The sequence below is a fragment of the Elephas maximus genome, chromosome 25 (genome assembly GCF_024166365.1).
Source record: "Elephas maximus indicus isolate mEleMax1 chromosome 25, mEleMax1 primary haplotype, whole genome shotgun sequence".
NCBI lineage: Eukaryota > Metazoa > Chordata > Mammalia > Proboscidea > Elephantidae > Elephas > Elephas maximus.
In genome coordinates, this window is record NC_064843.1 from 42,620,527 (window position 1) to 42,643,080 (window position 22,554).

The 22,554-nt window shown below is 43.2% G+C and overlaps 1 protein-coding gene across 3 annotated transcripts in view; it reads right to left on the reverse strand.

Moving 5' to 3' along the window:
- Window positions 1-16,112, reverse strand: part of RNF24 (ring finger protein 24) — an 88,595-nt gene extending 72,483 nt beyond the window's left edge. The window contains exon 1 of one of the 3 annotated variants that reach the window (XM_049869913.1): window positions 15,892-15,966. The gene's annotated coding sequence lies outside the window, so the exon portion shown is untranslated. Of the gene's footprint in view, window positions 1-15,070; window positions 15,215-15,891 lie in introns of those variants that run through there. The other 2 variants (XM_049869914.1, XM_049869915.1) reach the window with 2 other exon arrangements.
- Window positions 16,113-22,554: the final 6,442 nt, after the last annotated feature.

Sequence of the window (22,554 nt, forward strand, 5' to 3'; positions counted from 1 at the left end):
ATAGACATAGAGGCCCCACAGATCTGACTAGAGTTAGGCAACTTCTGTTGGAAGGATTTCAAGTCAAATTAAAAGAGAAAAAAAACGACTAAAGAGAAACTAAAAGATCGGATGGCATTCAAATTAGGAGGCCTCAGAATTTGACAGTCACTAGGCAGTATTTCCGAGAAATCGTAGTTGGGCAAGTGAGGTTCCGGAGTATTGGAAAAGGGCAAATTCTCCTAATTTCGCTGATCCCCAGGGGAGTGAGGGCCAGAGGGTGGGAACAGGGATGGAATAGGGAAGGGAGCAGAGTTCAGCTTGTAATCCAAACAGACTTCAGATCAAAGGTTTAGCTCTCTCAAAATAACAGCTTAAGAAGCAAACAGATCAAGACAAAAATATTTCTATATGGATCATTACTATTTTTGTTTTCATCTCACTGAAGAAATAAATTAAAAAACAGCATGAACCTTTCTGCAGCATTATTTATTAATTGTCTTTGATTTCAGGCTCAGGGTCTATCTAGGAACTTAGTGGCAGAAACTCTCGTCTATGAAGAACGAAGGGACTAGACATTAGGCTGCATTCAAGGAAGAGGGGCTGGGCCAGACCGGCCCTTGAAATCTCCTGACTTCTAATCCTAATCTAACACTCGTTCCTCTCCGCTGCTTGATTCTAGTTTATAAAGGCTTTCATGTAGCTCACCTTTTACTTAGAGGAATTGGAGTACACATCTCAATTATAAAAGCAATCATTCACATTTTGGTATGGTATTCAGAATTTCACTGTAATATTACAACAAAAGATTAGCTCAATTCCTTTTATTCTAATTCAAACTCATTATCTTTGTCAAGGACAGAATAGTATAAAATAGTTTCATATAAACTTTTTCAGGCAATTCCAAACAGCCCTAATTGATGAGACAGAGGTCTTCTTTACAGAATTCCTGCTAATAAATATAGAACAGATGACAGAATAAGGAAGTCACCATTTTGCCACTATGAATGAAATAACTGAGATTGACAAGACCTTCACTGGGGTCTTTTAGCAACACTAGAAGTGGGATAGCCAGGCGTGGTGGGCCTCCAGATGTGAGGCAATATTAAACACTTAGTAAGCATCCATATGCCAAAAAACTTCAATCTGATTTTAATTAGTCCTCTAGAACTAATATCCATTCATAGGAAATACAGGGAACAGAGCAACAAACTGACACCACAGTGAAGCAAGTAGATGAATCCCAAATGTGGGAAATTTCACAGGACAACTGAGAAGTGACCCAGTTCCTGCAACTAGTCCATGACAAAGGAAAAAAAAAGTGGGGAGAAGGAACTGCTCTAGATCAAAATAGATACAAAAGACAAATGTAATGTGTGGATTTTGAATCCCAGTGTAAACAAACCATCTCTAAAAAAGATATTCTGGCGACAACTGGGCGAACCTGAATAGTGTCTAGCTATTAGATGATAAAATACCAAGGAGTAATTGTTAATTTCATTAGCTGTGAGAATGGCATTTTGATTCTATCAAAAAAATCCTTATTTTTTAGAGATCCAAACAGAAGTATGTCAGGGTGAAACGTCTGGGAATCTTGGTAACAGCTGAATCTGAGTGATGGGTATATGGGGGTCTGTTATACTATTTCTCCACTTTTGAGTATGTTTGTAATTTTTCATAATAAAAAACTTAATTTTTATAATAAAATAAAAAAAATTTTAGCAGGGATGCTTGAAAAAGTGCAGGTAAATCTATTAAGTAATATGAATCTTCAGTACAAAACAGAAAGATCAATGAAAAAATTACATGGCAGTAATTATTTAGAAGTGGAGTGAGTTATACGGAAAATACCAATTTTCTCCTTGTATCATATGGGCAGACAGCTATATAATGAATATTACTTTATTCCTGAAGTAGGTTATTTCACAGAAAACCCACAGAAGAGAACAGGCAGTTTTATAGAATACATTAAAAAAAAAAAAACTTGTTGGACTGCAGCTGTCTGTTTCCTCCCCTCAGAACTGTGCTGTGTTTTTATATAATTCTGGAGTTCCAAATGGATGGTGGTAATGAACTGAAATAAAGAAAATTGAGACATAGAAAATAGAAGTCACGACTGCATTCTAAACTGATTGCTGTGAGGTTTTCTTTTTGTGTAATCATTCGATTGCTTTTCTAAGAATCTAGGGCCTTCTTTACATCCCTCCGGAAATAGTATTTTAACTTTTAGTATGCAACACACATCGTATTCCACAGACAGCGCTGACTAAGGTTCTTTCGAGCTCAATTGTCAAATTATCTTTCAAGGAGTTCAAAGTAAACTAAATAGAAAATCAATAGTCTTACAGAAACCTCTTCAAAGCGTAAGTCATTTCATTTCTAATAAATCAGTGGGTCTTAATCTTGTCTTTTTTTTTGGTTATGGACTCCTCTGAAAATCTTTCTACAGAAAAACAAAACAAAAACACAACCCTCAAACTACATATACGTTCAAAGGATTTTATTGTAGTCCTGAATGCTCCTGTAAGAAAACCCTATAATAGAGCATTCTCATGGATAAGCAATTCCAAACCAAATACAAATTCATTAACTCAACAGTAAAGGCCTTCCATGAATTGGCTTGGCTTTTTCAACCTCATCCTCCACTAGTTCTCTAAATACCATACTTTAGTCAAATGTATTAATTGATGCCTCCCTATCTCTGTCCTTATTATTTTCAGTATCTGCACACTCCAGGCTATCCCCAATTATCTGATGAAATTCTAACCATCCTTCAAGTAATACTACGTTGATAAAACTTTCCGTGACCACCCAAACCTTCCTCTAAGCCTCAGACTTTGTCCTTCTCTACATCCAATACGGGACCTGACTTACCCCACTTTGTATCATGGTCTACCAAGTACCTGTCTAATCTGGGATTCTGTGTGACACAGCAGTCGAACTAAAAATTATCACCAAAGAAGTTCTTACCCCCTGTGGTAGGTTGAATGGTGGCCCCCTAAAAGATAACGTCCATGGCTTAATCCTTAGAATGTATGAAGGTGACCTTATTTGGAAAAGGGGTCTTTGCAGATACAATTAAGGATCTCGAGATGAGCTCACCCTGGATTTATGGATGGGCCCTAAATACAATGACAAGTGTCTTCATCAGAGAGAAAAAGCCATATGAAGATGAAGGCAGAGACTGGAGTTAAGCAGCCACAAACCAAGGAATGCCTGGAGCCACCAAAAGCTGGAAGAGGCATGGATTCTTCTCTAGCGCCTTCAGAGGGTGTGTTGTCCTGCTGATACCTTGATTTTTCTGGCCTCCAGAACTGTGAGAGGGTAAATTGCTGTTGCTTTAACCCACCAAATTTGTTACAGCAGCCCTAGGAAACTAATACATCTCTCTGCCTCATTCTAATTCTAACAAGTCTAATAAATCATTTTTACTTGCTGCAGTAGTTCTGAAATGGTTAATTATTTCAACATCATTGGAGAAAAAAAATAGATTCCTCCCACCAAAAAAAAAAAAAAAAAACCAAACACATTGCTGTTGAGACCATGCCGACTCATAGCGACCCTATAGCCCTACTCCTCCCCAAATCTCTCTTTATTATCCAGCTATTCTCTGCAAAGATCTCTGAACTTTATCAATAGCTTTCCAGAAGTGCCAGCGCAGGATAGCATTGGAATAGTGAAGAGACAATTCTTGTGACAATATCAACGGTGCAGGGGTGGGCTTCAGAGGGTGAAGGCCTGGGTGCTAAACCTGGCCCCTGGCCCCTGACCTCCCGAACCTGGACCAGTTACTTTTTTTTTTTTTAAATAATTTTTATTGTGCTTTAAGTGGAAGTTTACAAATCAAGTCAGTCTCTCACACAAAAACCCATATACACCTTGCTACATACTCCCAATTACTCTCCCCCTAATGAGACAGCCCGCTCTCTCCCTCCACTCTCTTTTCGTGTCAATTTCACCAGCTTCTAACCCCCTCCATCCTCTCATCTCCCCTCTAGGCAGGGGATGCCAACATAGTCTCAAGTGTCCACCTGATCCAAGAAGCTCACTCCTCATCAGCATCCCTCTCTAACCCATTGTCCAGTCTAATCCATGTCTGAAGAGTTGGCTTCGGGAATGGTCCCTGTCCTGGGCCAACAGAAGGTCTGGAGGCCATGACCACTGGGGTCCTTCTAGTCCCGGTGAGACCATTAAGTCTGGACCAGTTACTTCTTGATCTTTAGTTTTATTATCCATAAACAACTTATTGAGGGCTACTGTAAAGAGTAAGCAACACATGTAAAGTTACTGATGCAAAAGGGTTAGCTACTGTGAAAGATAATTTTCTGGATGCAATACTGTCCTTGGCCATTGATATACCATTCCGTGATTTTTTAAAAAAAGTAATCTTTCTCAATACCACAAAAATTCCTTCTGGCCTGTTCTCAGGGACAATCAACGAGTTTGAGTAAGAACCTTTATATAATTATGGCCAATCATAACATTTTCAACATATTTCTGAAAAGGTTTTGCAATATCTTTTCCACTAAAGAAACAGAATGAGAGCCTACACCTTTGATTTCCCTTCCCACCCATTTCCTATAAACTACATTAGCTCATACTTTGGTGTTGTTATCCACCAGCCTTTTTGTTCAGTCCAAGATAAAGAGCATATTTGGATATGATAACCAGATTCTATTTCAAGTTGATACTGAGCACAATTTCATATGTCCAAATTTTGGACAGAACAATAAAGAGATACAGGTAGTTCATGATTTTTTTTTTGTTGTTCACCTAGATGAATTTAACACAACACATAGGTAATACAGTACCAGTCAATCTCCCAATTTAAATAATTTCCAATTAGATCTGCAATCTAAATAATTTTTTAAAAAAGGCAACGTAAAGTATACTGACAGACTGTAAAGTATTAATCCTAAGCATTCCATAAATAGACATCATTAACTTTCTACAGAAGCCTATGGTCTAAGTAAGAATAAGCTTTATGGTCAGATGAAAAATTTTGCTGCTCCAAATGAATAAAACTCTAGAAGAAGATGAAAAGAACAGGTAAATATTACTTTAAGCAAAGTCAATAAACGAAAACAGGAACTTTAAAAACAGGTAAATGAAGTTATTTACAATACGAAAATATTCACTACACTTACTTCAGTAATAAGCAACTTTATTACTCCTAGGAGCACTGAATTCATAAAAATTCAAGCTGCATTAAACTTTTTCAGAGCGAATTCATAACTTAATGTGAAATCCACTTGTAACGCGATTTAAAAAGTGGCTTCCTTTCCCTTGCCACTCCTTGCTCCAGGCTCGCTCCCACCATGGAGTCTCTCCGTGCAACTCTCTGTTGTCAGACTGTAGTTAAGGCAGATGGAGGCCCCAGCCTGGCTTTCCCAAGAGCGGCCAACTAAAAATAAGGCCACTGGCCAGCTAGTCCGGGGCCAGCTGGCATGGAACAAAGTGTCTGATTCCTACCTCTAGAGCAGACGAGGCTCAGCCAGCTGGCTTTCAAAGGACTGCATTCGTTGGAGTGCTCACAGTTCCTTTCAAACCATCTGGCATTCTTTTAGAACTCTAAATCTACCCAACGCTATACTCTGACGTCTAAAATACTTGGATAATTGGAGCAGTCCCCACTACCTACCTAGGCAAGAAAAGAAAGTGCAGGGTAACTGCAAAGCCAATTACATCATAATTTCTAAAATTAAAAACTGATCTAAAATTTAGCTTGTGTCTTATCTACCCTAAAATCTAAAAATATTTCCATGATTATTAAGAATACTTTCAAAATATAAGTCAAGACAAATAACAAAGGAGTAAGCTAAACCAACAAACATACAGAAAAGTCATAGAATTCCGTAAGCCTGCAAGACATGGCTTTGCCTTCTCTGGGCTTCTACAGAGTCTACTTACTGTCTTTATTACCCACACGGCCTCAGAGTGGACTTTGTATTGTTATTTTCCCCCTACATATATTTATCTTCCCAGCAGCTAGTAAATGAACAGGACGGTGTCTTATGGTTACTTGAGAAAATCTGCTGATGTGCTGAGTGTTTTAAAAGTTCCATTTCCAGAAATAAGAAAACTTAACGTGGAATAACATGAAGAGGGAGGAACCTCACCTCTGCATAAGCCAAATAAACGAAGAACAGTACTTGGTTTGAAATAAAATAATTTTATCAAGTGATCAAAATGATTTATCAAATGACCAAACTGTTGGAAGTATTATAGGGTCCTCATCAGTCAACTGGTAAGATCACTTTACCAATCTACCACATGGGGTAATCTGGGAAACAGAGAAGCAAGGAAATCAGAAAAAACACAAAACCAAAAACAGCTGAGTCACATTCATAGACAACATACCCTAGGAGATGTAAGCACTCTGAACAAAAAATATTAGTGACCAAGCTAGAGTCAAATATTATAAACTGGAGGAGGCTACACAAATAATAACTATAATTATTTTTCATTGAGTTTACCTCCATGCCAAGAGATAAGTTTGGCATTTGACATGTTATCTCATTTGACCAATACAACAAACATAAAATAATGTGCGTACTATTATTATTTCCGTATTACATATGAGGAAACAGAGAAGTTAGGAAAACCGCCCAAGGTCACATGGTGAAAGGTGAAAGAGCTGAAATTCAACCCTGTCTTAGCTTTCGAGTGTTGCTGTAACAAAATACCACAAGTGGGTGGCTCTAAAGAACAGAAATTGATTTTCTCATACTTCCGGAGGCTAAAAGCCCAAATCAGAGTCTCAGCCATGTCGATTCCTTGTCGGTAGCAGTGGGTGATCCTCACATGGTGTCTGTCTTCCCCCTTGCAGTGTGATGGATTGCTTTTATGTGGTCTTTCTTGCCATGGTCTTGCAATTCCCATCAAATGATTGGGTGGGATTATGCACATAATGTGCCTGTGGCCCACCAAGGTGATTGGACAGCTTCCTAATAATGCAAATAAGGAACATGGCAGCCTTGTGGGGACGGAACCATGCAAATAAGGTGTATGGAACCCTAACGAGGGGATTGGTCAGTTTTGCCATCCCACTAGGCTAAAAATGAGCCATCCCAGAGGTGGAAAGGGGGGAGCTCACTACCACTAAGAAGAAGAGCTGGGGTCCCTGTGCTAAGAACCTACTAGACCCAGGAGACAGAGAGAGTGAGCTGTAACACCAGAGACTGCGAGAGATGGTGACAAGCAGCAGCAGCAGAGGAATGGCGGCAGCAGAACAAGGAGACAACAGGAGATGGCGCAGTCGGCTTCCTGGCCCACAGAGGGAGAAAACAGAGTGCCTTCAGGCAGGAGGCTTGCTGGCAGAAGAGGTGTCTCCGGGCACCTGTTGGCGGAGCTAGGCTTGCTGACCCATGGAGCTAGAGAGCTGAGCGCCTCTGGGTCGAGGTTTACTGGTGGAGTAGGGTGCCTCTGGGCACTTTTCGGTGGGGCTAAAGAGCTTGGCAACACTTGCCCGAACAGGGCAGGGGCAAGCCTGAAGGGCTGAGAAGCAGAGGGCCAGGGAGAGATCCGCCTGTGGGCACAACTGAGAAGATGCCGTCCTGATTGAAGAACTGTATTTTCAATCATTTCTGATCCTGAATTGTAACCTGTTGCTTCCCTAATAAACCCCATAACTGTGAGTATGGTCTGTGAGTTATGCGTGGCTACGCAAAGAATTACTGATCCCAGCAGAGGAGTAGAGAGTGCTATGGGAGGGTTAGCTGGTGTCAGAAGTGGAAAAAGGTTGGAGAGTGGAGGCAGGTCTGACCTCTGCCTCTTAGCAATCTGTTGGGCTGTTGATGCTGGTAATGATTTTCCTCCCACCTTGTGAAGTTAGACAAGGAGGTCTAATGCCCCTCCCATGTACCATTTTTACACTCCTTATATGTGTCTATCACTGTGTCTGTTCTGGTCTTTTTATAACTCAGACATGATTAGCTTTAGGACCCAACCTACACTGATATGACCTCATTAACATAACAAAAGAAAAACCCTATTTCTAAATAGATCATATCAACAAATAGATCGTATCAACAGGTATGAGGACCAGAAATTCAACACATTATTTTTTTGAAACACAATTCAATCCATAACAACCTCCAAGCAGTCTGACTCCAAAATTCAGGGGCCAGACTGCCAATATTAAATTATACTTACAAAAAAATGAAACGTAATATAGGGGAAAATTAAATCATTAATACGGTCCATAATTTAAGTGATGCCTAATTAAAGAAATAAATCAAGATGAATTTTCTTGTTAGAAATGTTTAAAAAGCAAGAGCTATTCTATAAGGTTAAAAATGTCAGTTGTGCCTTTTTTGCCTGTATATGAGTGGGTGGAAACCCTGGTGGTGTAGTGATTAAGAACTACGGCTGCTAATCAAAAGGTCGGCAGTTCGAATCCACCAGGCGTTCCTTGGAAGCTCTATGCAGCAGTTCTACTCTGTCCTATAGGGTCACTATGAGTCAGAATTGACTCGATGGCACAGGGTTTGGGTTTTATGAGTGAGTACTTGTGTCATCTGCTGTCCTATGGGACATAGTGGTGAAGAGAACAGATGAGGTCCCTGCTTTCCTGCAGCTGACTTTCTAGTTGGGGTAATGGACAAAAAAAAAAAAGATCAACAAAGCAGGAACACAAACAGAAACCTGTACACCAATATTCACTGCAGTACTTTTCACAATAGCCAAAAGGTGGAAACAATCAAAATGTCCATCACCAGAGCAGTGGATAAACAAAACGTGGTATATACATGCAACGGTATATTATACAGCCATAAACAGAGATGAAGTTCTGATGCATGCCACAACATCGATGAATCTTGAAAAGATCATGCTGAGCAAAATTAGTCAGTTGTAAAAGGACAAATACTGTCTGATCTCACTTATATAAAATAAGCAAATACATAAAAACCAAAAATTAATAGTGATTACCAAAGGTGGGAGGGAGAGTGAAGGGGGAGTTTCTGTTTAGAGGGTAGTGAGTTTATGTCAATGGTGGTAGAATAATTTAGAAAAGGATATTGAGAATGCCTGCACAACTTCAAGAATATAATCAATGTCATTGAATTATACACGTAGAAATTGTTGAATTGGTGCACGTTTTGCTGTATACATTTTCACCCCAATTAAAAAAAAAAAAGGAAAAAAATTGGTCAACAACAGAATTTCAGAGAGTGATAGGCACTACAGAGGAAGTAGGAAGGAAATGTAGACTTCTCTCTTGCGACATTTAACCATGAAGGTAGACACAAAAGGATGGATGGGAGGTCAGAGGAAAGTTGTTTGTTACTGTAACATTTTATCCTGTTTGTTTTTAAAGATGGGCAATATCAGAGCATCTGTGTATGCTGACATGGATGGTCCTTGGAGAGGAGCTGCAAATGATACAAGACAGAGGGCACAAAAGCAGGAGCCAAGTCCTTGAGAAGGTATGAGGGGCTGCAGGGTGGAGAGAGGAGCTGGCCTGTGATAAGAGCAGACACACTTCTACATGGTAAAGACAAGGAAAGGAAGACAGGAAACATGGGTCCTAAGGAAGGTAGGTTTCTAGATTTGGTGAGGGGAGGATGAGGGGCTTTTGCTTGATAACTTTTAAATCCTCAATGAAATATGAGAGCAGCTTATCTGAGTGGGAAGAGTGGGCTGCTAAGTTTAAGGAATTGGGAGATAGTCATAAGTGAAAAAAAATATCTTGGTAGGAATTGGTCGTAGTTTTGCTGGGCAGTGCTAAGCATCCACTTCAGAGTTTTGGTTATGAACCTAAAGTTCTCTAGCAATATTCAGTCACTCAGGTGCAGTCACAGAAATGCTAGATGAAGGACAAGGCAGCTGAAAACAGAAAAAAAATGCATGAGCAAAAAAGGACTATTTAAAAAATATGTGTCTGTGGGACAAACACAAAAGTTACTGTCAATGTCCAATCAAGCTATGGTCTCCTGAACTTTGTCTTCATCTTCTCATCACAGGAATTTTTGCAAACAATACATTTATCGTATTTATTCAATCATGAAGATTAAAGATAATTTCTTTTTGGTCATGAATCGTTCTGTCACTTCCTAAGGTGGATTTGTTTTTTTAAAGTGTACTGATGGCCTTCGTGTTGATTCCAAAAGTGACTGCATTTCACTGCTTGAAGAAACTCCCTCTGATGCTAACTGATATTTCCAGGTAAGAGTCCATTTAAATGTAATAAAACAAAACATAAACACCTTCCCCCACCAACACACACCCATCAATAGTGCTTGATCTAAATGTCTGAATAGCTATCACAAGACAAATGGGAAGGTGGGTGCCAGCCTGGATGGCTCTGGACATCTAGCAGTGGCCACTGTTCAGGTGTATGCCCTTGATACCAGCCATGCTCCTAAACCACAACGCCGGCACAAGATCTAAAACATTCTGGGAAGCATTTGTTTCTACCCAGGTACAAGAGAGAAAACACAGACCTGCCTCTCAACACCACAAAGAAGCCTATATAGGGTGGGATGGTGTGTGTGAAAGTGTGTGTGTTCATATATATAAAGTAATTTTTGGAAACTACAATCTGCCATACAAGCAAAGTAAAGGACCATCATGAAATGTCACTAAACCAGGAATAAACAAAGATTCGAAAAATTTCTAGAGTGTATGTGTGGGAAAGTCATATACAAAGGAATGGGGATTAGAATGGCATTGGGTTTCTCAATAGCAACACTGGAAGCTAATGGAACAATGCTTTCAAAAGAGAGACACTAATTTTCAATCCAGAATTCAACACTCAGCTAAACCACTATTCAAGTGCGAGAGTAAAATGAAGACTTTTCCAGACATGTAACTTCTGAATTTTAGAAGGAATTTCAGACTTTGTATGTGTCCTTTCTCAGGAAGCTACTGAAGAGTAAGGAAGACATGGAATCCAGGAAATAGGGGACCCAACATAGGAGGAATGCAAAGGGGATTCCCAAGATGATGACAAAGGGAAGTCCCAGGATTACAGTGATACAGCAGTCCAGAGATCAAACGAATCCAGACTGGGATGGGAGAGGGAGGGCTCCAGGAAGACTGTTTCCAAGGAAAAAGAAATGAAACTGAGAGGTAACCTGAAAATACTGAGAGAGTATCCATTCTGTTATAGAGCCTGGAAACACTGGTGGCGTAGTGGTTAAGTGCTACAGCTGCTAACCAAAAGGCTGGCAGTTTGAATCCACCCCACGTTCCTTGGAAACTCTATGGGCCAGTTCTACTCTGTCCCATAGGGTTACTATAAGTCGGAATCAACTCGACAGCAACGGGTTTGGTTTTCCGTTTTGGTTATAGGGGATGAATTAGTGACTGGTACAAAGAAAACTATGCTAATGAAAAACATACAAATAAAAGAGGCAATTATTTAATTCAGGAGAAACAATAAGTTGTACAAGGATGAAAATGTAGTAACAGTACCCTATATGGTTCATTTGTGAATAGCAAGTATGCTGTCATAATCACATACTAAATGCTGACTTAACTAAGAACTGTAATACATAGTTATGAGCTGGGGAAGGACTGATGGTTGTGTAGGAGAGCTAAGTCCTCAACTTCCAAAGTAGAAGCCCAAAGATAACATCTAAGGCAAAAAAAAAAAACCCAAGAAATAGCATTAAAAACAAAACAAATATGAAGGTAAATATGAGAAGAAACTGCTAAGAGTTGAAAGTGGCTGCCTCATGGGGACTGGAAGCTGAGAATGGGCAGGATGGGACAAGAGACCGCTATAACCCATTGCCCATTGCCATTGAGTTAATTCTGACACATAGCAACCCTACAGGACAGAGTCGAACTGTCCCGTAGAGTTTCCAAGGAGCATCTGGTGAATTTGAACTGCTGACCTTTTGGTTAGCAGTTTTCTTCTATGTACGTGTCCTACTTTGTTAGAACAGAAAATCTTTTTCCAAATATTTAAGACCGCAGATTTTGAATCTATATGTACTTGGACAAATCACATTCTCTCTGTCTGTCCTACTGGTAAATGTAGAAAATACCTCTACTCTTATTAACAAAAGGTAAAAAGGAAACAAAACAACAGACACAAAAAACACTGAGAGGCACAGAATTGAAAGTATAATTATCTTCCAAACATTCTATTACTGGGTTAAATTATATGAAATTGATGAGATTTGACCATTTTTTACTTTAAAAAATGGCAGTTCCATATGGTTCAAGCTAATACATTATAAGGTCACTCTATTACCAACTTTAGAATGAACTGCCACTTGAAACAGAAAATTATTGACAGGGGATGCTCAATGGAAAAAAAAATCTACTTTTTGTTATCAGACATTGTTGGGAGGAAAATGCATCCCAGTTTTGGTCAACAAAGTGTTATCATATATGCTATTACCATCACTAATACATCAATATTAGAGTTTCTAATGAATGCACATAACATATTTAATACTAAAACAGCATTTAACAATTTAATCTATTTTGATGATATAGAAGTTACTTCAGAATTTTTCTTCACGAATCATACCACAAGGAACCCTAATAGCACAGTGGTTAGGTGCTCGGCTACTAACTGAAAGGTAGGCAGTTTGAAGCCGCCAGCAGCTCCACAGAAGGAAGATGTGGCAGTCTGCTTCCCTAAAGATTTACTGCCTTGGAGACCCTGTGGGCATTCTGTTCTGATCTACAGGGTTTCTATGACTTGGAATTGACTCGAAGGCAGTGGGTTTTTGGTTTGGGATCATACTGCAAAAATGCTAAACTACGTGTTGGTAAAGATTTTGATTAACAGAATGCTGAATAACAAGCCCAGGCTGTAGTTAGGTACTTTTGTTTATCCAAAAAAATAGCTAAGTCACTCTTGCAAAATTAAAGTTTCACTGTATTGCAATACTATGCAAGCCTATTTCAGTGATAATTCCGGTTACACTCTGTTTATCTAAGAGTCCCTCTTACGGTTTGTTTCAAGCGGATTCCTAAAAACTGTCTCATACAATCAAGACAGGCAGTTTATAAATCTATTGGGATGCTTCAATATTAGTGTCACTAGTTAATGAAGCTCTTGTTTTTAAATTAACTTATCTAGTTAAATTAACTGATATTAAAATTTTATCTACATCTTACAACATAAAACCAAAATCTTTCCAATTGAAAAATCAACTTTTACCAATTTTAACTTCAACCAAAAAGAAGAAAAGAATTTGACCATGGTAACATAAGGTAAGAATTTTGCCAAGAATAATGGAGCGTGATCCAACCAATGGAAAATTTCCCCTTCAAATTAAAAGCAAATGTTTGAAACTTAGGGAACATACATAAACAGATGCCGTGGAAGCCTGCTTAGTTTACATGTCACTTTACACTAAAAAATACCAGATATTAAAATGTATGTGATTAAAAAATAATTTTAAAGAGAACTGCAAAGAAAATCAAATCCATCCCGTTAAACATCTCATCGTTCCAAAATATGTTCCTCTTAATTTCTTCCCCCGCTAGTTTTAATCAAAGGATCATAATAAAAATATTTTGGGGGTGTGTTTCCTACAACTGAGTTATTATGAGGGTGAAAAAGAAACGGAAAATCCTCACACAACAGCTTTCTTCTAAAACTTAAAGGTACGTTTGAAATAGCAATTAATAGCTGGTGCTATTACGACTGTCTCTTTTTAATTGGTCCACATCAACCTGAACTCCTCATAACTTTACCAAAGACAAAGTCAGGCAGTCCAACTAAGGCAAAGTCTGTGGGAACCTGCAGACCTTCCTTCTCTCTCTGGGGATGAGGACAATGAAAAAAAGGTGTTCTGTTTTCCAGTAGTCCTGTAAGAGGAGCCATTGAGCTGGCGCTGCACAACCAGACAACAGAACACAAGAAAATTCAGATCAAAGCAAGGGCGCATGCCAGGTTAATATGCAATAAAACCCTCTGCCAAAGCATTGAGGGAAAAAAACAAAAAACAAGAAGGTGGAAAGAACCTGCTGGACCACCTTGTTATTAACGCAAGGAGGCAAGAAGAAACAAAATCTGCCTGTCCTGAGGGGCTGAGAAAACGGTATCTTGGATATACTGGCGTATTCCTATACACATGTGTACGAGTACACAGACATAATATCAATTAACTAAATCCAGAAAGCAGCGACCTATATGTATGGGAGTTTTCCCAACTACGTATATATGAATATATGACCATTAACTAAAACCAAAAGCAACGTGTTCTAGATGTAGATGAGAATACGGACATATTTTCAACTAACAAAACCCACTGGTTTCACCGTCAGGAAAAACAACAACAAAACGCTGTTTGAAATAACATCAGAGACAGAACTGGGTAAAGGGCTGATGAAGTAATACATCCTTTTTCCCTATATCCTCTTTGAGGATCTCCTATTCTTTTATTTCGTAGGTGCCTCCAACATGCACAAACACACACGCATCATTAGGTCTCCGGAAACAAAGGAGGGTCTTTAATCCTTCGGTCTGTGGACCCACACACACGCCCCCCCACTCGCAGACGATGAGGCCACTACGTGACTTCCACTAACGCGTAAGCCGGAGAGATGTCTCAACCCAGACCACAGCCATGCGAACGGCGACAAACGGGCACGACCAGCGCCACAAAGAGAGGGGAGGAGAAGATCGGGACCAGCAAAACACTGCCACGCTGCCCCCCCCCCAGGCGCGTCCCCATCGCCACCACGCAGGCAGCGTCCTCGCCATCCTCCTCCTCGCCTCCCCGCTCACCCCAGCCGTCTCCCACGCCCTGGGACCCGACGCCCGGCGCGGGTCAGCGGGGCGCGGCTGCCTGCTGGCTGCGTCCCCAGCCCGTGCAGGGCGCCACGAACTTCCCCTCAGTGACCTCTCGGTGACAGCCCCGCGCCGCCCTTCGTACGGGCTCAGCCTTCGGCCCCGGGGCCGCGCCGGACCCTCCTCCGCCTCCCTCCCGGGCCCGCTGCCCCCACCCCTCCCCGCCCGGCGCTGGGACGCCTGGGCGCCTGGAAAGGCTGTGGGGGAGGCTGGCGCGGGCCCGCGCGCGGTCTCCTCAGCATCCCGGATCGGGGGTCCCCCCTCCCCGGTCCCCTAAAATCCCACCCGGGGGCGGCGGCCTCGGCACCTCCGCCCTCGCTCGCTCACTTCGTCGGGCGCGCCGGCAGCGGCGGCGACGGCGGGCTTGCAGGACCTTCTGCGCCCGGCGGCGGGCTGCTGGCAGCAAGCGTCAGGCACGACCGAGAGCAGCTGAGGCGGCGACGGCAGACTGCGCTCGGCTGCCCCCAGCGAGGGGCGGGGCCGGCGGGGGAGGGGCGGGCGCCGCGCCTCTCATTCATGCGGCAGGGGCGGGGTGAGGGACCCGGATGCCCGGGCAGACCCCGCCCACCTCGCTGAGGGCTCGGCGGCTTCAGAGTCTGCAGTGCGCAGGCTCAGCGCTCCTTCGCCCGGCCCGGCCCGGCCCTGCCTCTTCCTGCCCTGTCCCTCCCCGCAGGCTGGCGGAAGTCCTTTCTGGTTTCGCCGAGGGGGCTATGCGGGTACCTGACTGCAGTCGGAGCTGCAGCGGAAAGACCCTCTCCTCCCTCTGTTTAGTATTTTTGCATACTCTATAAAGTGGAAGCTTGGAACGCCACCTCGTTTCTAGGACCCAGCCTGCTAGATCCTGGGGCACAGAGACGGGCACGAGAGTGTCCACTAGTTTGATGGGGGAGACAGTGCACACCGCCCGTTTTCTCCATCTGTCCCTTGCAGCATGTCTTCTCAGCTCAGTGCTGGGACCCCCGTGATGAATGAGATCCACACTCTGCCCAGAGAGTGAAGTACGTGCAAGAAACTGCATTTCTTTATTTATTTACATCAGCCTAGTCCCCTCACTCCCCGCCCCCCCAGTTCCCATTCCACAGAGCTGGCAGGAAACTGACCTCGATTTTAGGGGTGCTGGCCCTCCCCATAGTACCAAGACCCCATACCAAAAAACCTGGGGTTTAATGCAGCTCCTAGGATCTGAGGAGGGCTCTCTAGTGCCGGCACTGCATTCTGCGGAGACACCTCCTCCTGTTCCCAGCCCCTTGGCTCCGCCACTCCCGCGGCCCCGAAGTCTTTGGTGAGGCTGGAAACCTGCAACAGGCCTCACGCATGCTCTCCGAGTTTCCTCAGAAGAGTGTGCGGCACTGCAGCTCAGGGCTTGCAGAAACGATTGTCCCCTGTTCCTCAGTTCCCATGCTCCTCCCCTCCCCTGAGCTTCGCCTTATCTCTTCAAGTCCTCTGACGTAAACAGCTCAGTGGCTTAACTTTGGGAAGCAAAAGCCACCGTGGAAAGTGCCTGTACACAAATTCCGTCTGTTTTGGCAAACCATAAACCTCCAAGGCAAGAAGGAAGTAAAGAAAGAAACATCAGTGACTATTTCAAGAAGTATCTTGCCACCCTATGGTCACAGTCCCCCAAGGTGAGAGAAGGTCAGAGGCATGTGCTGAGTACGGCAAAAGGAAGGATGCCAGAGACCCATTCGTCCTCTAGAGCTGCCTGTCACAGGTCTGTGGACCCCCAGCCTCCCTGCCACCCAATCCAGAAACTGGGAGTCCTTCTCCCTTCTCTGCCTTTCCTCCTTGCTCTCTATCATAGCAGTTACCCAGCCTTCTCAATTCCAGTTTGCTGACACCTCTCACTCAGGCTACAATCAGTACTCCTCATCTCTTTCCTGGACTATTGTATAAGTCTCAACCCATTCTCATGCAAATCTATTCTCATGATATGCAAACGTGCCCATATTACTGGCTTCTCCTCTTTCCCTGTCCCACCTGGCTCCTTGTTCTTCAGCCATTTCCAGAACAGCACCACAGTGTTTCACCGCTCTGTGCCTATGTTCCCTCTACTGGGTAAGCAACACTTATCTAGCAACATGGAAAGGTCATTTCTTTATGAAGCCTTCTTTCCTGCCCCCGCCTTGTTGACAGACTTTCCTTTGGAATCCCCACCTGTGCCCTGTACCCACTTCCCTCTCAGCACCAGGCACACACTTCAGGGTCCCTACTCATTTACCTATTTTCCTCCTGCATGAGAATGTGAGCCCTTCGACAACAGAAACAATGTCCCCTCGAGACCTGGCATGTGACTGGCACACCCTAGTCATGCAGTAGCTATTGGTAGAGGTGATATTCCCTGATGGGCCAGGAAGGCTTCACAGGGGAGAGAAAGGCTGGGCTCCCTTTTCTTTCCTCTTCTTGTGGCTTCCCCTCCTTGCCTGATGTTTAAAAGCCTGTTTTTTGTTTGTTTGTTTTGTTTTGTTTAGAAAGTGGTTAGACTGGAAGAAGGAATTACCATATAGACATATAAGGTAGAGGGTGGAGTGGCTCCAGCTTCTTGTCCTTGTGAAAAGTAGGTGAGAGAGAAAGAGAATGTAAGAAGCAAAGACATGCTCAGTTGCTATCTTCAGGGAGACCATCTTATTAAAATTTTGTTGAGGCATCAGGTGGCCTACTGCCTTTTGGGCTCAAGGGGAAATTCTTCCTTCAGTGCTGGATGGGTGTAACCTGGCCTCACAGTTTCCACGATACTATGTGATAGAATCCTGCCATTCTGTTCTCAGCAGTGGGTTGTTCCTTGTCCTGCAGTAGGGCAAATCAGAGTTTTTTGGTCTTGTGGTACCTCCAGCTGGAGATTCACCTGCTGGTCTGTGATTCTGTCTGCTTTGTGATGCACACAGCCCTACTGCCTCCCCACCTGCCCAACTCCTTCTCTAGGAAAAAGGCATGTGGAGGTGGGCGGCATCAAGGGAGGCCTGGGCGGTTCTTTCTCGAGGCCATGAAGTAGTGGCTTTATTAGCTAACGTGTTCCCTTGTTCCACATAAGGATGGGTCCAAAGGGTGTTCCTCTTTCTCTCTAGCCCCCTCCCCAGCCCCTTCCCATTTTCATACCTTATACCTGCTTTTAAGCATTTCCCTCTTTCCCAACCCATTTATCAGAAAACTCTGCCCCTACCCTCGTGGCCAGAAGTCTGAGCTTATGTTCTTTGTTATATATCTTGAAAATCTTGACATTGTGCCTGTTATCTGGGTGGTTAATGGGGTTTCCTTTGCCCAGGCAATGAAGAAGGGAGGGGAGGGCTCTGATCCAATGCGTATGGGGCAAAGGGGTGAAAGTTGTGATCTCAGTTGAGTCTCTACCAGCAATGGCTGCAGCTGGACTCCTGAATGACATAAGGACTCTAAGTGGTAATTTTCATCTGAAGATAACACAGTCTCATTTCACTGGTTGCCTAAAAACATGATTTTCACCTTGGTTTTTATGAAACAATAGTCCTAGATTTATTGAAAGTAGAACTGGCCCATAGGGTTTCCAAGGAGCGGCTGGTGGATACAAACTGCCAACCTTTTTGGGTGGGTAGCAGCTGAGCTGTTAACTACTGAGCCACCAGGGCTCCAAAGAAACATTAGCACCACCTTAACCAAATTATCAAAGTTAATATACCAGTAATAAGACATACTGACATCGTGTACCCCCTGCTATGGTGCACTGAGAAGGGCAAAACAACACTTCTGTGGTATTCGGGCCAAAAATACATAATCTAAATTTAATCATGAGAAAACACCAGACAAGCCCAAACTGAGGGACAGTCTACAAGATAACCAACCACTGCTCTTCAAATTGTGAAGTTCAGGAAGAAAAGGAAAGAACTATCATAGATTAAAAGAGACTAAGGAGACACATCGCTATGAGTCAGAATCGACTTGATGGCAATGGGTTTTTTTGGTTTTTTTTTTTAAGGAGACACAACAGCTAAATGCAATATGGAATCTTGGGTTGTATCCTGGAACAGAAAAAGGACATGAATGAAAAAGATGGTGAACTTTGAATAGTTTATTATACTTCCCTGACTCATTGACATTAAGCTTGACCATATGATGCTCTGGCCAATGATATGGGAGTGAAAGTGCCATGTCTTGTTTCCAGGCAAAACTGTAAGAGACAGGGTGTGGTTGTCTGTGTGTTCTCTTTTCCTGTCATGGGACTGGCAGCATTCCACAGAAAGCTGTTCAGTAACATGGGTCTTACAGTGAAGAAATGTGAGCCGCAGTGACCCACAATGAGCAGAAAGCATGAACAAAACTTAAGTCTTTGTTGTTGTGACTATTACTGTAGCATGTTGTTATTGTTAATTGCCATTGAGTTGATTTCAACTCATGGTGACCTCATATGTGCAGAGTAGAACTGCTCCATAGGGTTTTCAAGACTGTGGCCTTTTGGAAACAGATTACCAGGTCTGTCTTCCGTGGTGCTTCTAGGTGGTTTTGAAATGCCAGCCTCTTGGCTAGTAGTCAGGTAGGTTAACCTTTTGCATCACCAGGGACTCCTTACTGTAGTATAACCTAGCCTATACTGACTGCTATAGCCACTAACCCGCTGAATGACCTTGGCAAGTCCCTGGGCCTCATTTTCATCTTTCTAATGAAAGAGTTCATCCCTTATAGCTCTGCTTCTGTGGATCTGTAATGCTAGAAGTCATTCCAAAAAATCTACCTTTTTTTTGCCCTATCCATCTTCCCTTTCCTTGGTTTGGACTAGGTGGTGGTGGTTGAGAGCGATTTGAATAAATTAAATAGGTTGAAAATGGGGGAAGAAGAAAACCACTGTAAAGTAGTTCCTTTTTCCTAGAATGAGTTGTGGGCAAAGGTGTTAGCCCACTTTTCTTCCTCCTTCAAGCTCAGACCTAAGAACCCTACTGAAAGCAAAGGCAGTGACACAATTAAAAAACCAAACCCAGTGCTGTTGAGTTGATTCCAACTCGTAGCGACCCTATAGAACAGAGTAGAACTGCCGCATAGAGTTTCCAAGGAGCACCTGGCGGATTTGAAGTGCCGACCCTTTGGTTAGCAGCCATAGCACTTAACCACTGCGCCACCAGAGTTTCCAACATGACACAGTTGGAGGAGAGAAATCAGGTGGGGCAGGAATTATAGTGATGGTGGTGTTACAATGGTGGTGGCAGTGGTAGGGGCTGTGTACCCAACAGCTAGAAGGCTGAGCTAGACCCCTTGCTTTGCTCCACAGATCCAACTTGAAAGTTTTCCAACCACCATTTATAAACAATGGGAGGATGGAAGTCAGTGGATGAATACAATAGCCTCCCCCCCCCGCCCCACCCCACATCATCCGGGAGGATAATACTTATGACTGTTTTATAAAGTTTCTCAGTGGGTTTCCAGCAGGGTTGAACCCCAGTTGCCCACAGCAGTAACCAGTCCATTAATGCACCTTAATATTGGCCTCTCTGTCTTCCTTATTTTTCTTTCTCCACTCTTGTTTCTGGGGATCATCTCCCAAGTAAATTACCTGTAGCCAAGCCCTTGTCCCAGGGTCTGCTCTTGGGAGAAACCACACTAAGACAGGTGCCCTCAAATTCCAAAGTGAGTCTGAGTGGGGCGTACTATCCCTGGGAAATTGTGCCTCTGCTGTCCTCCATCTGTCCTGGTCTTAGCTAGGAAGCTCCCATGTGGGATCCTGTGCATAGTAATATTGTCAGGAGTTCTGAGTTCCGTTTGGATCTATGCGTGCCAGAAAGGCAATGTGGCTTGTTGGTGGCTGGGGAAATAGAATTCCTGGTTCTCGCCTCCTTCCCTGATCTGAGTGTGGACACACAGCCCAGTTCGAGGTCACCTCTCACCCAGGAACCTACAGTTCCTCCCCGACTTTCATTGTTTCACAGTCGGGCACACATACCCTTCACTGAGAAGCAATTCCATTCCTCGATGGGTAGGCAGGGTTATACCACAGCTAGAGGTCTACGTGGGCCTTAAGGAAGGGAAGACCTGTGGAAGGGTTCTAGGTAAGATGAGTCTGTTCGGAATTCTTGGATGAAAGACTCTGGGAAGACTCTCAGGCTCTCTCAGAAATAGTGGAACTCCCCCTGCTGACCCAGGCCAAGGGGTTCAAGCACTGTATGGGCAACAATGCTTGAAGGAGTCTTTTGGATAAGTAAGCAGACAATTGTTTGACCAATAGGAGGGATATTTTTCTGGGATTGTGCCCACTGCTCAACAAATGGACAGGCCCCACCAGTTGGCAGATTTGGGAGAGGAGTTGGGCTGTGGACAATCTTTGATCTCTAGCTTCTGTTCGAAAGATTGATTTGGTCTTCATCAATCAGGCAGTCATTCAACAAAGCTTGCATTGAGCACCAGATTCAAGGATGACTCAGAGCAGCCCCTGTTCCCTCTACAGTTACCATCCAGGAAGCCACTGTTCTTAAAATAGTCACACACAGTTGATTTAAAATTAGATGTCATTTCTCTTCCAGAAGGTGGAGAAGTCTTGAAGGAATGGTTGCTACAGCACTCATACACACATGTGCAGGCTATAGCTCACCACAGGAAAATCCAGTAGGGTTTTTAGCACTGGCAGGCACAGTAGAGGACAGGTACTTTCTTTTGAGCTGCTTGCCAGGAGAGGGGGTCAGAGCTCTCCTTCTCTGCCCTTTTTAGGGTATTTGTGATCCTTTCCCTGAAATGCTATCTTAAACAATCTCTACTGTCTTCTTCTCCTTTTACTCTACTTATGGGTTGTTCTCTTTAATTCACTCCTCTGGTCATCTTGCTGCCCATGGAACTTAGTAAGTACTAACTCCTTGTCCTGGCCACCAATTTATGGCTTCAACCCATCATTTAGACTCTTCTCCTTCTTGTTGTCCCATCTTGGGAACGCACTTGATTCCTGCCTGAATCAGTGGAATTACATTCAACTGAGAGAGACAGAGACTCTCCTAACTGCGTTTCTCTCATGTATGTGAAACCTAGAAATAACTGGGACAGGGTTGGCATCGCAACTGTACGATGTCATCAATGACCCTGGCTCCTTGTAGATTTCTGTTCTGCGTTCTTATCACATGACTTCTAGTCTTAAGGTCACTTCATGGCCACAACATGGTTGCTGTAGCTCCAGCCGTTATGTCCATATTCTAGACAGGAAGGAAAAAGGTGGGAAGGGCAAAAGGCTTTAAGCTAGCCTTTTGTAACACCTCTTTTAAGGAGCTTTCCTGGAAGCACCACCCAACAGCTTCTCATTCCTCTTATGGGCCAGAGCATAGCCACGTGATCATCCCAACTATAAGAGAGGGGCTGAGACTTAATTATTTAATTAAGTTGGGTACATTGCTGCCCCTGACAAACAAATTAAGATTCTCTGTCGAGACAGAATGGGAGAATGTGAGTGGACTAGAGTATGATTGTCTCCCATACTTTGTTTTCCAAGCCAGTTATTTAACCTCCAGTTGATTTGACAAGTTCTCAATAACCTTCTAAAAAATTTCATTTTTGCTTAAGATAGCTAGAATTGACTTCTGTCACTTGCAATCAAGACACCAGGAAATGGACACTATGTTATCCTCTATCCACTTGAGCATCCTCCAAGGTGTCCTTGTTGCCACCTCTTCTTCTGATGAGGCCAACACTGGACCCTGCTCTTTGTCCCAACTGCAAGGCACTTCATTTCTACTGGCATTCTGTGCCACGTCCTTGCCACCCAATGTAGGACACATTCCCTGCGAGGTGGGGATGCCTCAGGACCCACTGTGGGCATCTTAGGCCATTGACATTCCTTCCATACACGCACCTCACTGGGCGTGCAGTACCTCGTGGGT